Genomic DNA, 13,762 nt, shown 5'->3' with positions numbered 1-13,762 from the left:
TGCTAGACTCCCAGAGCCAGCCAGGACTGTCGTGCTTCCTCCTTCCAAATACACTGGGATGGTTCCAAAGCAAACGCACTGAGAACTCTGTCCCGGGAGGGTACAGTGTGCCAGTGACTCAGTGGAGCAATGACAGGACTGGGACTTTCCCCTTTTCCTTCACTGCTCTATCACCAGCACTCAAAAGAGCACCTGGCACAAAGAGTGGCTCCATAAGCATTAGAAGGAGGGAACACTTACTGGATTGTAATTGTGATGATTCCCTGCAGACATTTTCTGACTGAGCTAAAACTAAGAGAAGTCCTGGGCTATGTAGTGAGCTCAGTGGAAGCGAGGTATGCCTGTGACGCTGGTAAGGCCCTCAGGCTTGCGCAGAACTTTAAAGCTTCATAAATGTTAATAGGCTCACTTGTATAATGGCAACACTTGTTCATCAGCTTTCTGTAGTGCCAGATTTCCAGGCCTCCACTTAGGAGGCTTACATTTGCCTATCCCTAACCCGGAGGCATGAAATTGTGATGTATCTAAATCTTGAGACACTTCCCCTTTTGGGGTTAAGATATATATGTTCCTCTCAGGGACTGAAAAGGGTAACAGGTAGCTAGGCATTGGGGATCGGCTGTATTTCCAACATCTGCTGCTTATAAGGCTGCAGAACTGGACTTTTATAGGGTTACAAAAGGGAGGAATCGAACTATTAAAAGAGTAGTTTTCTCCCAAGGGGCACAGATTCCTCCAGGCAGAAGGCCTGGTTCTCTCTTAATATCTGTGCAATAGCATGCACGTGTATGTTTTGCTTAAAAAACTTCACTTGCTAGAATTCAGAGCAAGCACTGTCTCAAACAAACAAGCAAGATGGGTACGTGTATTTCTTCTCAAGAAGCTGAATTGTTTTATCACCAGACCTGGTCAGTTTGTGCTAGTTGGCTAAAATGTACACAAAAAGTCACTTCCAGAGGCTACAAGGGGCTTTATCTTCATTGCCAACAGAACCTAGACTCCGTTTCTATGCTCCTCAGTTGTGGTGAAAATCCAAGCTACTGCTTTGGGTGTGCAAGTCAGTGCAGAGTCAGAACCGAGCTCTCCTAGGTCATGGTTTGGGTGGCTTTGAAGGTAGCGGGCACTGAACTGAAGTTTGCCACTCAAGGTTTTTCTCTGCAATTTCTCCAATATGTATTGACTGCAATAATAATATTCTTTATTTTTGCAAGGATTTTCTTCAAAATATCTAAGGAAGTCTTTTTTCATCCAGTCTGTATGATAAATGGCTTGCTATTCCTTGTCAAGGGAAGAGGGAGGATGAGAAAATAACTGCCACCCGGAGGTAATGATGCAACAGTTAATTACTCTACTAGGCTCACATTGAGAACTACAACCGACATACCCTTAGGAAAATATGCCTATCATTTACAGCTTTGACCACTAAAATAGTTATGAAATCCAAAGGGTTTTCATTTGATCACACCCAGAAGGCCAGTTTAAACATACATGCACCTCTTAACTGCCCTCATTGAACTCTTTTTCCCTAAGCTTACTCATACGGACTCCTTGACCATTTTACACCTTCTGAATGTATGAAACTGATAGGAAATGAGACCCACAAGTCTCTGAGAGATGCTAGCAGACAACTTTGCCAGTGGTATGACCTCACTTTGGCCAAGCACTTATTTAACCGGAGAAGTTATTACCTGGTTCAGGAATTGAATTGGGTCCAACATTTCTCTATGCATTCACACCTGGAGCTCTGTGTTTCCCACTTCCACGTCCAAATGATTCCCTCACTTAAAATTTCATTTTTCTGTCTTTAGGCTTTTAGACCAGCTGCCAAGAGCCAATGCTGTGCTCTTGCGGTGTCTTTTCGGGGTATTAAACAACATCAAGCAGCACTCTTCATACAACGAGATGACCGCTTTCGCCTTATCACAGCATATAGCCCCGAGCCTTCTTTGTCTACCTAACCCTTGCAGCACAGAAGCAGGAATGTACTTGATGAAAAGGGTAAGGAGATTTCTTATTTTTATGTCCTGCGGGGCTGAGTCACCACCTTGAGTCTGAAACATGTGCTAGTAATTCAGACAGACCAGTTTTTAAAAGTGCACATTTTAATTACCTCCCTGCCCATCGGCAGGCATTTATCTAGTGGTGTACAGGACAGTGGGCTGTACAGTGGGAAATGGAGAGGAGCTGAGTCACTTCTCTCTCTCTCTCTGCCCAAGAGGGTCAGTGCTACACTGACTAAACAATAGAGAGACAAGAGTGACTTGGGCTTTGGAGTTTGACAAGCCAACTTTCAGCTCTTGGCCTGCTCACTGAGGACTTGTAACTATGGGCATGCTTTCCAGGCGGTGCTTTCCTCATTGTGCGATGGCGGGAACACCCAGGACCTCACTGGTCGTTAGTGGCGCATCCTACATGGTTGGGCACTATGTTCCACACACACTGGTCTTCCTCTGTCAGCAGTGGGTCATTCCCAAGAATGCTTGCCTACCCTTTCACTTGGTACATGCTGAGGTAGCAGTAAAAGACTCCGGAGCATCCTAATGGAGCCACAGCATGCCTCATGAGATCACAGCTCTGCCCCAACTTGGCCAGAGAGCAGGCATGAGGTGCAGCAGTGCGTGAGGAGTGACTGCCCGCAGACAGGCCGCCATGGTTTCTCTCCAACTGCTGACCTTCCATCACAGAGAACCCACAGACATCTCTGCTTCCCAAGTTTAGGGTTCTTCCACACTTAATAAGTGAATTTCACAAGTTTTGGTCTATTGGATGCTTCATAAATTTTAATAAGGTGTTTTACATCATTTGTACCTCAAAACACCTGGAAAGATCTTCATAAGAAAGAAAGTTTAGTAAGAGACTATAATTACATCTCCACCCCAAGCATCCTATGTGCCTTCCTTGCAATTACATCTTTAAAGAAGATGTAAGCATTGATTTAAAAATGTGAGCTATTAAGCTAGGGCAGGAATTATGACTTTTGGTCACGCATTGAAAGTTTTTTAACATCTGTGCGAAAGTAGTCCTGGAAGTATCATTTATTTCTTAAGGAAAACTGGATTATACTCGCTTCTTTGGAATCAACTATTGATTTTTTCTCAGACTTCTTGTACATTTTTTGTTAGACCCAACATTCACATGTGAGATGGGATTTCTAACATTGCCATGTGAAGAAGAGCACCCTGTCTTTGCCCTTTTGTGTTACAGATATCTCTGGTAGAATTTCTCATTGAAAACTGCCTCAAGATATTTGGTGAAGATGCCACTTCCCCCCTGGGGGAGAGCTCAGTGAACGGTGGCACCAGTGAGGCTACAGGTACTGTGAATAATTAATTCAGTTGGCTTTGGTGAGGAACATGGCAAGCAGGGTTGCCAAGGTTCATGGGAGATGCTCAGACAGCGCTGTTCTGGAGCCTGCAGCAGCACTTCCCATAGGCAGTGATTTCCACCTGCTCCTTCTCTCAAAGGCATGCACACGGTCAGGTGATGTTTCCCACCATTGTGAGACCAAAGAAAAGATAAGACAAGGTCTCTGACTTCAAGAGGTTGCTAGTGCAGATCGCTACCAGCATTAGGAGACATCATGGTATGATTTAGTGTTTGGGAATCTTTCAAACAAAGCTTGCAGCAGGACCCCTTATACACATAATCATAAGAGACGTACTCTGGTTGAAAGTGGAGTGAGTGAAGCACCTAGAGCACAGCCTGTTTGATTCACCCCACAACACCCCCGCCTTTTTCTACTCTGTGGCCCTTGAGGCACCACAGGATTCCAGTGCTCTTTGACACAGGCTGGAAAGAAGCAGCATCACTGACACAAAGTCTGACTTCTTTATAGTGTAAACTCTTGTGCCTCCATTTACCAGCTATGTTATCTCAGCCAGTTATTCTAGCTCAGTCTCAGTTTCCTCGTCTGCACAATGTGTATGGAAAATTATGTGTAAATCCAATGATTGTTGAGTAGATTAAACTATAAATATAAATGGTAAGAAAAATAATGGAATTTGCCTTAACACAAAAGTTAAAGTTATTTGATCCCAGCTAATCATGGCTAACTAGCAGCAGTTTGTATTATAATGTAGAATTTTTATATTCAGAACCTGCAAATGTGTATCATGCGCCCCTTCATATCTTGACATTTCTTACTTTTATGGTAGTTCAATTGCTTTTTGTCATTTCTTAGGAAAATACATTTGACCACGGGTTTAGATTAGTCTTGTATCTGAGAATTTACTTGTACTAATACAATTATTTGTTTTTCCATTCATCAGCAACAACAGAACAGTCTTCTTGCATCTCAGCCAGTAACAGTGACAGTGACAGTGACAGCGATTCATAAATGGTGCAACTGAAGCATGATGCTGAGGTCCTGCCAGACATGCTTTAAAACCTCAGCTATGGGAGGGGGGTCTAGATGGCGGCATGAGTAGGGCGGCGGAAATCTCCTCCCAAAACCATATATATTTTTGAAAATATAACAGATACAACTATTCCTAAAAGAGAGACCAGAAGATACCGTGCAACAGCCAGACTACATCTACATTTGCGAGAACTGAGCATCTAACAAAAAGTCCGGTGCTGCAAGCAAACTGGCTGACTGCCACAGCTCCAGAGCAGCTGGAGAACAGCCCCGCCCATAGCAACCACACAGAGTCTCCTCCCAGCACGCAGCTAACCAAGACAGACAGAGGAAGCCAAAGCAAGGTCCAGAAGGCATGAGGGGGCACCATTCTCGCAGGAGTACACACCCAGCATGTCTGCCACCCACAGCAGTGCACTAGGCTATGCGGAGGGCCGCCCTGCCCACAGAAGCTAAGGAGATTATCCCAGAGACTGGTCCCAGTGTGCGGGTAGATGGCACAGGCAGCTGAAGCTGGAGCAATGTCAAGAAGGCACGAAGTGGCACCATTCTTGCAGGAGAACACACCCAGCCTGGCTGTGAAGCTAGACTATCCCAGGGCTGCCCAGACCACAGCAGCTAAGTCATAGAATGGATAAAAAAGCAAGACCCATCTATATGCTCCTTACAAGAGACTCACCTCAAACCCAGAGACATACACAGAGTAAAAGGAAAGGGGTGAAAAAGAATATTTCATGCAAACAATAGGAAGAAAAAAGCTGGGATTGCACTACTTGTATCAGACAAAATGGACTTCAAAACAAAGAAAGTAACAAGAGACAAAGAAGGACATTACATAATGATAAGGGGGGCAGTCCAACAAGATGATATATCCATTATAAATACATATCCACCCAAATTCAAGATGGTAGCATGAGAGGTGAGATAGAGAACTCCCAAATCCACAAATGGTACAAAAATACAGTTAATTAATACAACTAACCCTAAAAGAGCAAGAAGAAAGAAAGCTGAAGTAGACTGCATACACACCTCACAAACAAGGCAGACCTCACAAAACAGGGTAACATATGAAAGCTTTGATCTGGCGGGAACCAAGTCATTCACACACACCAGCTCACCAGTGGGAGGAAGAGGAACAGAGTGGGGAGGAGATGGAAAAACTGGGGACTGCTGAACACCTGGTCCTGGAGATCTGCTTTGTGAGCAGAAACCTATATGGTGTGGTGCTCTGGAGGTTGGGGAGCTGGGACAGGTGGAGTGCTTTAGAGATTGAGATTCCAGCCATTTGTGGAGGACAGGATTCAAACCTGGCCGCTCTGGGACTGGGAAAAGGCAGGCAGTCTGAGAGGCTTCCTAGCAGCAAGAGGGCTGCTGAAAGGGTGGGGTTTGCATGGAGCTTGATGCGCGGGGGAGGGGAGAGCTGGACAAGGTTGTCTGAGCTCGCTCAGCCCAGATGCTTGAGAATTTTGAGGAGCTTCAGGTGCCCCATTCCCCTGGCTGTCTACTCAGCTCTGAGGCCCCCCACTGTGACATGCAGCCTGCCAAGATTTCTTCCTGGCCTGACAGCACAGGCTTGCAAATGGGCAGTCACTGCTCTGGTGTTAGGCCAGCCAGAGGGAAGCCCCACCTACAAAAGCTAGAGATGCCGAAATACATAATCTGAGGCAGAGCTAAGATGACGGCATGAGTAGAGCAGCAGCAATCTCCTCCCAAAACCATACATATTTTTGAAAAACAATACATATAACCATTCCTAAAAGAGAGACCATAAGACACAGGACAACAGCTAGGCTACATCCACACATGCAAGAACCCAGCGCCTCTCAAAGGGGGTAAGATACAAGCCACAGCCCAGCGGGATCCGAGCTCCCCTCATCCCAGCTCTCAGCGGGAGGAGAGGAGTCAGAGCGGGGAGGGATAGGGAGCCTAGGACTGCTAAATACCCAGCCCTAGCCATACTCACCCAGAGAACAGACACACAGTGCATGGGTGCTGGACACTAGGGAAACAGGACAGTAAGACCTGTGAGCGGGTCCCCACTGCCAGCGACCCTGGGACAAAAGAAAAGCAAGTGCCCTTTGTAAATTTTAAAGGGACAGGGGCCTCACAACTGGACGGAAACAACTCAGCACAATCAGCCCAGGAACTGGGAATCCTGAGGAACTCGGGGCACCCCAACCCCCTGGGCGGCAGCACAGCTTGGAGGCCCCTCACAGTGATAAACAGCCTCTTGCCCATTCCCCCTTTGGCACGACTCCACCACAGCAACGGGGCAGAGCTTCTTCCACAGTGGCCAGACAAGAATCAGGCATGCTGTCTGTGTGCAGCTGCCCAGCACAAGCTGCTAGGGGTCGCTGTTCTCCCAGGAGAGGAAGGCCACAAACTAGCAAGAAGGGACATTCTCCCAGCTGACACATGCGCCAGCTCCCCACAATTACCTCTATCGCCATGAAAAGGCAGAAGAATTTGATAAAGACCAAACTAACCCAGACATCCTCCCCTGAGAAGGAATCTGGGGAGATAGACCTAACCAATCTCCCTGAAAAAGAATTCAAAATAAACGTCATAACCATGCTGATGGATCTTCAAAGAAATATGCAAGGGCTAAGGGATGAAGTATGGAAGGAGATTACAGAAATGAAACAATCTCAGGAAGGACTTAAGAGCAGACTGGATGAGGTGCAAGAGGCCATAAATGGAACAGAAATCAGAGAACAGGAATGCAGAGAAGCTGACACAGAGAGAAATAAAAGGATCACCAGGAATGAAACAATATTAAGAGAACTGTGTGACCAATTCAAAAGGAACAATATCTGCATTATAGGGATACCAGAAGAAGAAGAAGAGGGATAGAAAGTGTCTCTGAAGAAATAATTCCTGAAAACTTCCCCAAACTGGAAGAGGAAATAGTTGCTCAGACCACGGAAGCACACAGAACACCCAACAGAAGGGACACAAAGAGAACAACACCAAGACACATAATAATTAAAATGGCAAAGATCAAGGACAAGGACGGAGTATTAAAGGCAGCCACAGAGAGAGAAAAGGTCACCTACAAAGGAAAACAGATCAGTCTATCATCAGACTTCTCAACAGAAACCTTACAGGCCAGAAGAGAATGGCATGATATATTTAATGCAATGAAACAGAAGGGCCATGAACCAAGAATACTGTATCCAGCACGATTACCATTTGAATATGGAGGGATTAAACAATTTCCAGACAAACAAAAGTTCAGGGAATTTGCCTCACACAAACCACCTCTACAGGGTATTTTAGAGGGACTGCTCTAGACGGGAGCACTCCTAAGACTAAATAGATGTCAACAGAGAAAATAAAATCACAGCAAAGAAAGCAGATGAACCAAATACTAACTAAAGGCAAAAAATAAAATCAACTACCCACAAAAACAGTTAAAGGAAACACAAAGAGCACAGAATAAAACAACCAACATATAAACAATGGAGGGGGAGGAATAAGAAGGGAGAGAAATAAAGAACCACCAGACAGTGTTTATAATAGCTCAATAAGCGAGTTAAGTTAGACAGAAAGATACTAAAGAAGCTAACCTTGAACCTTTGGTAACCACAAATCTAAAGCCTGCAATGGCAACAAGAACATATCTTTCAATAATCACCCTAAATGTAAATGGATGGAATGCACCAATCAAAAGACACTGAGTAATAGAATGGATAAAAAAGCAAGACCCATCTATATGCTTCTTACAAGAAGCATAACTGAATGACATGCAAACTGAAAGACATGCACAGACTAAAAGTCAAGGGATGGAAAAAGATATTTCATGCAAACAACAGGGTGAAAAATCAGGGGTTCAGTATTAGTATCAGACAAAATAGACTTCAAAACAAAGAAAGTAACAAGAGATAAAGAAGGACATTACATAATAATAAAGGGCTCAGTCCAACAAGAGGATATAACCATTATAAATATATATGCACCCAACACAGGAGGACCAGCATATGTGAAACAAATACTAACCGAATTAGAGAAGATAGAATGCAATGCATTCATTTTAGGAGACTTCAACATGCCACTCACTCCAAAGGATAGATCCACTGGACAGAAAATAAGTAAGGAAACAGAGGCACTGAACAGCACACTAGAACAGATGGACCTAATAGACATCTATAAAACTCTACATGCAAAAGCAACAGGATACACATTCTTCTCAAGTGCACATGGAACATTCTCCAGAATACACCACATACTAGGCCACAAAAAGAGCCTCAGTAAATTCAAAAAGATTGAAATTCTATGAACAAACTTTTCAGACCACAAAGGTATAAAACAAGAAATAAATTGTAAAAAGAAAACAAAAAGGCTCACAAACACATGGAGTCTTACTAACATGTTCTTAAATAATCAATAGATCAAAGAACAAATTAAAATAGAGATCAAGGAATATATGGAAACAAATGAGAACAACAACACAAAGCCCCAACTTTTGTGGGACGCAGCAAAAGCAGTCTTAAGAGGAAAGTATATAGCAATCCAGGCATACTTAAAGAAAGAAGAACAATCCCAAATGAATAGTCTAACATCACAATTATTGAAATTGGAAAAAGACGAGCAAATGAGGCCTAAAGTCAGCAGAAGGAGGGACATAATAAAGATCAGAGAAGAAATAAATAAAATTTAGAAAAAAAATCAATGAAACCAAGAGCTGGTTCTTTGAAAAAATAAACAAAATAGATAAGCCTCTCGCCAAACTTATTAAGAGAAAAAGAGAATCAACACACATCAACAGAATCAGAAATGAGAAAGGAAACATCACGATGGACCCAACAGAAATACAAAGAATTATTAGACACTACTATGAAAACCTATATGCTAACAAGCTGTAAAACCTAGAAGAAATGGACAACTTCCTAGAAAAATACAGCCTTCCAAGACTGACCAAGGAAGAAACACAAAATCTAAACAAACCAATTACCAGTAAAGAAATTGAAGGGGTAATCAAAAAACTACAGAAGAACAAAACCTTGGGCCAGATGGATTTACCTCGAAATTTTATCAGACATACAGAGAAGACATAATACCCATTCTCCTTAAAGTTTTCCAAAAAAGAGAAGAGGATGGAATACTCCCACACTCATTCTATGAAGCCAACATCACCCTAAAAACAAAACCAGGCAAAGACACCACAAAAAAAGAAAATTATAGGCCAATACAACTGATGAACATAGATGCAAAAATACTCAATAAAATATTAGCAAACCAAATTCAAAAATACATAAAAAAGATCATTCATCATGATCAAGTGGGATTCATCCCAGGGATGCAAGGATGGTACAACATCTGAAAATCCATCAACATCATCTACCACATCAACAGAAAGAAGGACAAAAAACACATCATCATCTCTATAGATGCTGAAAAAGCATTTGACAAAATTAACAACCTTTCATGATAAAAACTCTCAACAAAAAGGGTATAGAAGGCAAGTATATCAACATAATAATGGCCATACATGACAAACCCAGAGCCAACATTAAACTTAACAGCGATAAGCTGAAAGCTTTTCCTTTAAGATCAGAAACAAAACAAGGATACCCATTCTCCCCACTTTTACTCAACATAGTTCTAGAGGTCCTAGCCACAGCAATCAGACAACACAAAGAAATAAAAGGCATCCACATTGGTAAGGAAGAAGCCAAACTGTCCCTGTTTGCAGATGACATGATATTATACATAAAAATCCTAAAAATCCACTCCAAAACTACTATAAATAATATCTGAATTCAGCAAAGTTGCAGGGTACAAAATTAATACACAGAAATCTGTTACATTCCTATGCACTGACGATGAACTAGCAGAAAGAGAAATCAGGAAAACAATTCCATTCACAATTGCATCAAAAAGAATAAAATACCTAAGAACAAACCTAACCAAGGAAGTGAAAGGCCTATACCCTCAAAACTACAAGACACTCTTACGAGAAATTAAAGAGGGTACTAATAAATGGAAATTTCATCCCATGTTGTTGGCTAGGAAGAATTAGTATTGTCAAAATGGCCATTTTCCCTAAAGCAATCTACAGATTCAATGCAATCCTTATCAAAATACCAACACCATTCTTCAATAAAGAAGAGAAAATAGTTCTAAAATTCATATGTAACAACAAAAGACCTCAAATAGCCAAAGCAATCCCGAGAAGGAAGAATAAAGTGGGTAGAATTACGCTCCCTGACTTTAAGCTCTACAAAGCCACAGTAATCAAGACAATTTGGTACTGACACAAGAACAGACCCACAGACCAGTGGAACAAAATAGACAGCCCAGATATAAACCCAAGCATATATGGTCAATTAATATACAATAAAGGGGCCATGGATATACAATGGTGAAATGACAGCCTCTTCAACAGCTGGTATTGGCAAAACTGGACAGCTACATGTAAGCGAATGAAACTGGATTGTCTGACCCCATACAGAAAAGTAGACTCAAAATGGATCTAAGACCTGAATGTAAGTCATGAAACCATAAAACTTAGGAAAAAATATAGGCAAAAATCTCTTGGACATAAACATGAGTAACTTCTTCATGAACATATCTCCCCGGGAAAGGGAAACAAAAGCAAAAATGGACAAATGGGACTATATCAAGCTGAAAAGCTTCTGTACAGCAAAGTACACCATCAATAGAACAAAAAGACATCCTACAGTATGGGAGAATATATTCATAAATGACATATCCGATTAAGGGTTCACATCCAAAATATATAAAGAGCTCATGCACTTCAACAAACACATAGCAAATAAACCGATTAAAAAATGGGCAGAGGATCTAAACAGACACTTGTCCAAAGAAGAAATTCAGATGGCCAACAGGCATATGAAAAGATGCTCCATATCCCTAATTATCAGAGAAATGCAAATTAAAACCACAATGAGATATCACCTCACACCAGTTAGGATGGCCAACATCCAAAAGACAAACAACAAATGCTGGGAGGGTGTGGAGAAAGGGGAACCCTCCTACACTGCTGGTGGGAATGTAAATTAGTTCAACCACTATGGAAAGTAGTATGGAGGTTCCTCAAAAGCAGTCATGACTGGGTAGAGCACTACAGAGCATTGCTCCTCAAGGAGTCTTTCATCTTTACCTGTGGAGACACTTTCTAAAGGACCTAAATTATGATACACCATCATTTTCTCAGTTTCTGGGTATTTTCCAAAACTTCTGGATCCTCATTTTACCCTTTTGCACTATTCCATGCTGTGGGGGCTGACCTGCAAGGCCCTTTTACCTTCCCTTGTGTTCAGCCAATGAGACCTAAGTCAGAGTAGTTTTACCCCTTGCTCCTATCCTGCTAGGTCTTGGTGCTGGCCTCCTTCAGGCGACAACAGGTCTGACAGCTGGAGTATGTTTTATACTTTGTTAAAAGGACATAGAAAATATTTATTTTTTAATTATCGAGTAAGATGAGGATTAATGGTAATTTTAAAGTAAATTTTAAACATGACTTAAAAAAGATTTTAACTACTGTAGTGAACAATATACATTAATTTTAGATAGAAAACTCTTATTCAAGTTTTATCTGGAGATTTTTCCGAAAATATTTTTTTAATTTCTCCTATTTCCAGAAAACACTGAATTACATTTTTTTAAAAAGCTTTCCTACTTTATATACTCCGGCTGTTCTTTGGTGCTTTCAGAGACTAGAGAATTATTATTGAGAATAGTGGAAAAGGATTTCCGTAACTTAAACATATAAAAAAGATCATTGGCAAGCATTTAGTATTTGTTCCTGATGCTCCTTCTTTTCTCCTCAGTGTACTCTTCCTCAGAAGCCATGAATTTTTGGAAATAGAGGAGACTAAAGAAGCAAAGTTGATTAAACAAAAATTGATATTACTCCCTTACTCCCTTACTCTCTACACCACGTATCTGAACTCATCACATTCTTAAGAGGAAAATAAACCAGATTTACCACTAGGCTTTATCCTTAACAGAAATATGTATAAATCTGAAAAAGACTCAGGCCCCCTAGGTTCAGCTGCTGTGATTAATCATTACAAAGGCATCCCCTTTGTTAGACACCTAGATTGGTTTACCCTTCAGGCCATTCACCTTAGTTAAGATGTAAGAGGGGGATGAAGAATTTGCATATCCTTTATGAGGTGGGACTTGGGTTTTGGGAACTCAGTGTGGTTTTCTGGCACATCAATTTTGGGGAAAAACTACATATGGAAGTATTGGGAAATGTATTGTTTTAAAGCCATCCATGCTTAGGTATTTTGGAAAGCTGATTAAAAGACTCACAGGTTGATGAGTATGTACTCACCATGCTAGATTGTACTTCTAAACATTGGGAGGGATGCAAAAAGCTTATAAAAATCTTAAACTATCAAGTTCCTGCTTCACAAAAGCTCAAAGTTACCTCAGTAAAAGGATAAAATCTTTTCTTATTGAACTATTGAAAATAAAAATACAATACAGTGAATGTAATGTTTTAAACTAAAAAAGGGAGCAACCTGAGGAGTCAATCCGTATCACCCTACCATATTTCTCAGGCTCAAAGTTCGTTTGGCCCTCCATCACTCCCTTAATTCTCTGTCCAGCTATCTGTGTGCTGATGTATTGCGCTTGCTGGAGCAGCATGCCTTCCTTAGGTACTAGAATGGAGCATGGATCAATGAGCCCATTATCCTGATCTCTTCTAGGGCATATTCTCAACTCTCCAAGACTGAGTCCACAAAACCTAAATGTTGTAGACCCACCTCTTTTGTTCATAGGCTGCGAGAAAATGCATTAGAGAAAAACAAAGAAACCTCCTCTTTTGGCAGCCCTGAAGTACTGAGCACCAACTATATTCAAAGCACTGTGGAAATCCTACCTAATTATCAGTTCTTTAAAACATAGATGTATTTTAACCTAATTGCTTTTTTTGCATTGATGAACTGTTAATGAAAGTTGGCATGTTTCAGAGCTTCAAGGTTATAACTGTAGGGAGAGGAAATCCTGGGGCAAAGTACCTCTAAAACCAAAATCAGTCAAAGGGACAAGTAAAGTTGAAAACCTGTTTATTGCTTACAAACTGCAGTCTAGGGCCCTCTCTTTTCTGCTCAGGCAAAAGCAAACAAGACCTGCCCCTAACCTCTCAGGTTCAGATAAGCCCTTGGTTGCCCAGGTAATTACTCACTCATATGAAGATGAACCTGGAATCTCCACCCCTGAGGAATGCCTGTTGACATGAAGATACAATAAAGCCAGGAGAGATATTCTGAAAATATTATAATTTTACCCACAGGCCACCCCTCCAGAAATCTCACCTTACAATCTACTTGTTTCCCCTCTTCTGCAGTGGTCTCTGGGTGAGAAAACTGGACCGTCGTGACCAGACTAATGACATACAATAGCAACAGCAATAAAATCATGATA

The 13,762-nt window shown here is 41.6% G+C and overlaps 1 long non-coding RNA gene across 1 annotated transcript; it reads left to right on the top strand.

Moving 5' to 3' along the window:
- Positions 1 to 1,238: 1,238 nt before the first annotated feature.
- Positions 1,239 to 3,313, top strand: LOC140849560 (uncharacterized). The gene is made up of 3 exons (XR_012131592.1): positions 1,239 to 1,324; positions 1,809 to 1,998; positions 3,205 to 3,313. It is a non-coding gene; the product is annotated as an uncharacterized lncRNA (long non-coding RNA).
- The last annotated feature ends 10,449 nt before the right edge of the window (positions 3,314 to 13,762 follow it).

The sequence above is a fragment of the Manis javanica genome, chromosome 5 (assembly GCF_040802235.1).
Source record: "Manis javanica isolate MJ-LG chromosome 5, MJ_LKY, whole genome shotgun sequence".
Classification (NCBI taxonomy): Eukaryota; Metazoa; Chordata; class Mammalia; order Pholidota; family Manidae; genus Manis; species Manis javanica.
The sequence above is the reverse complement of the archived record's forward strand: the minus strand, read 5'-3'. Positions and strand labels throughout refer to the sequence as shown.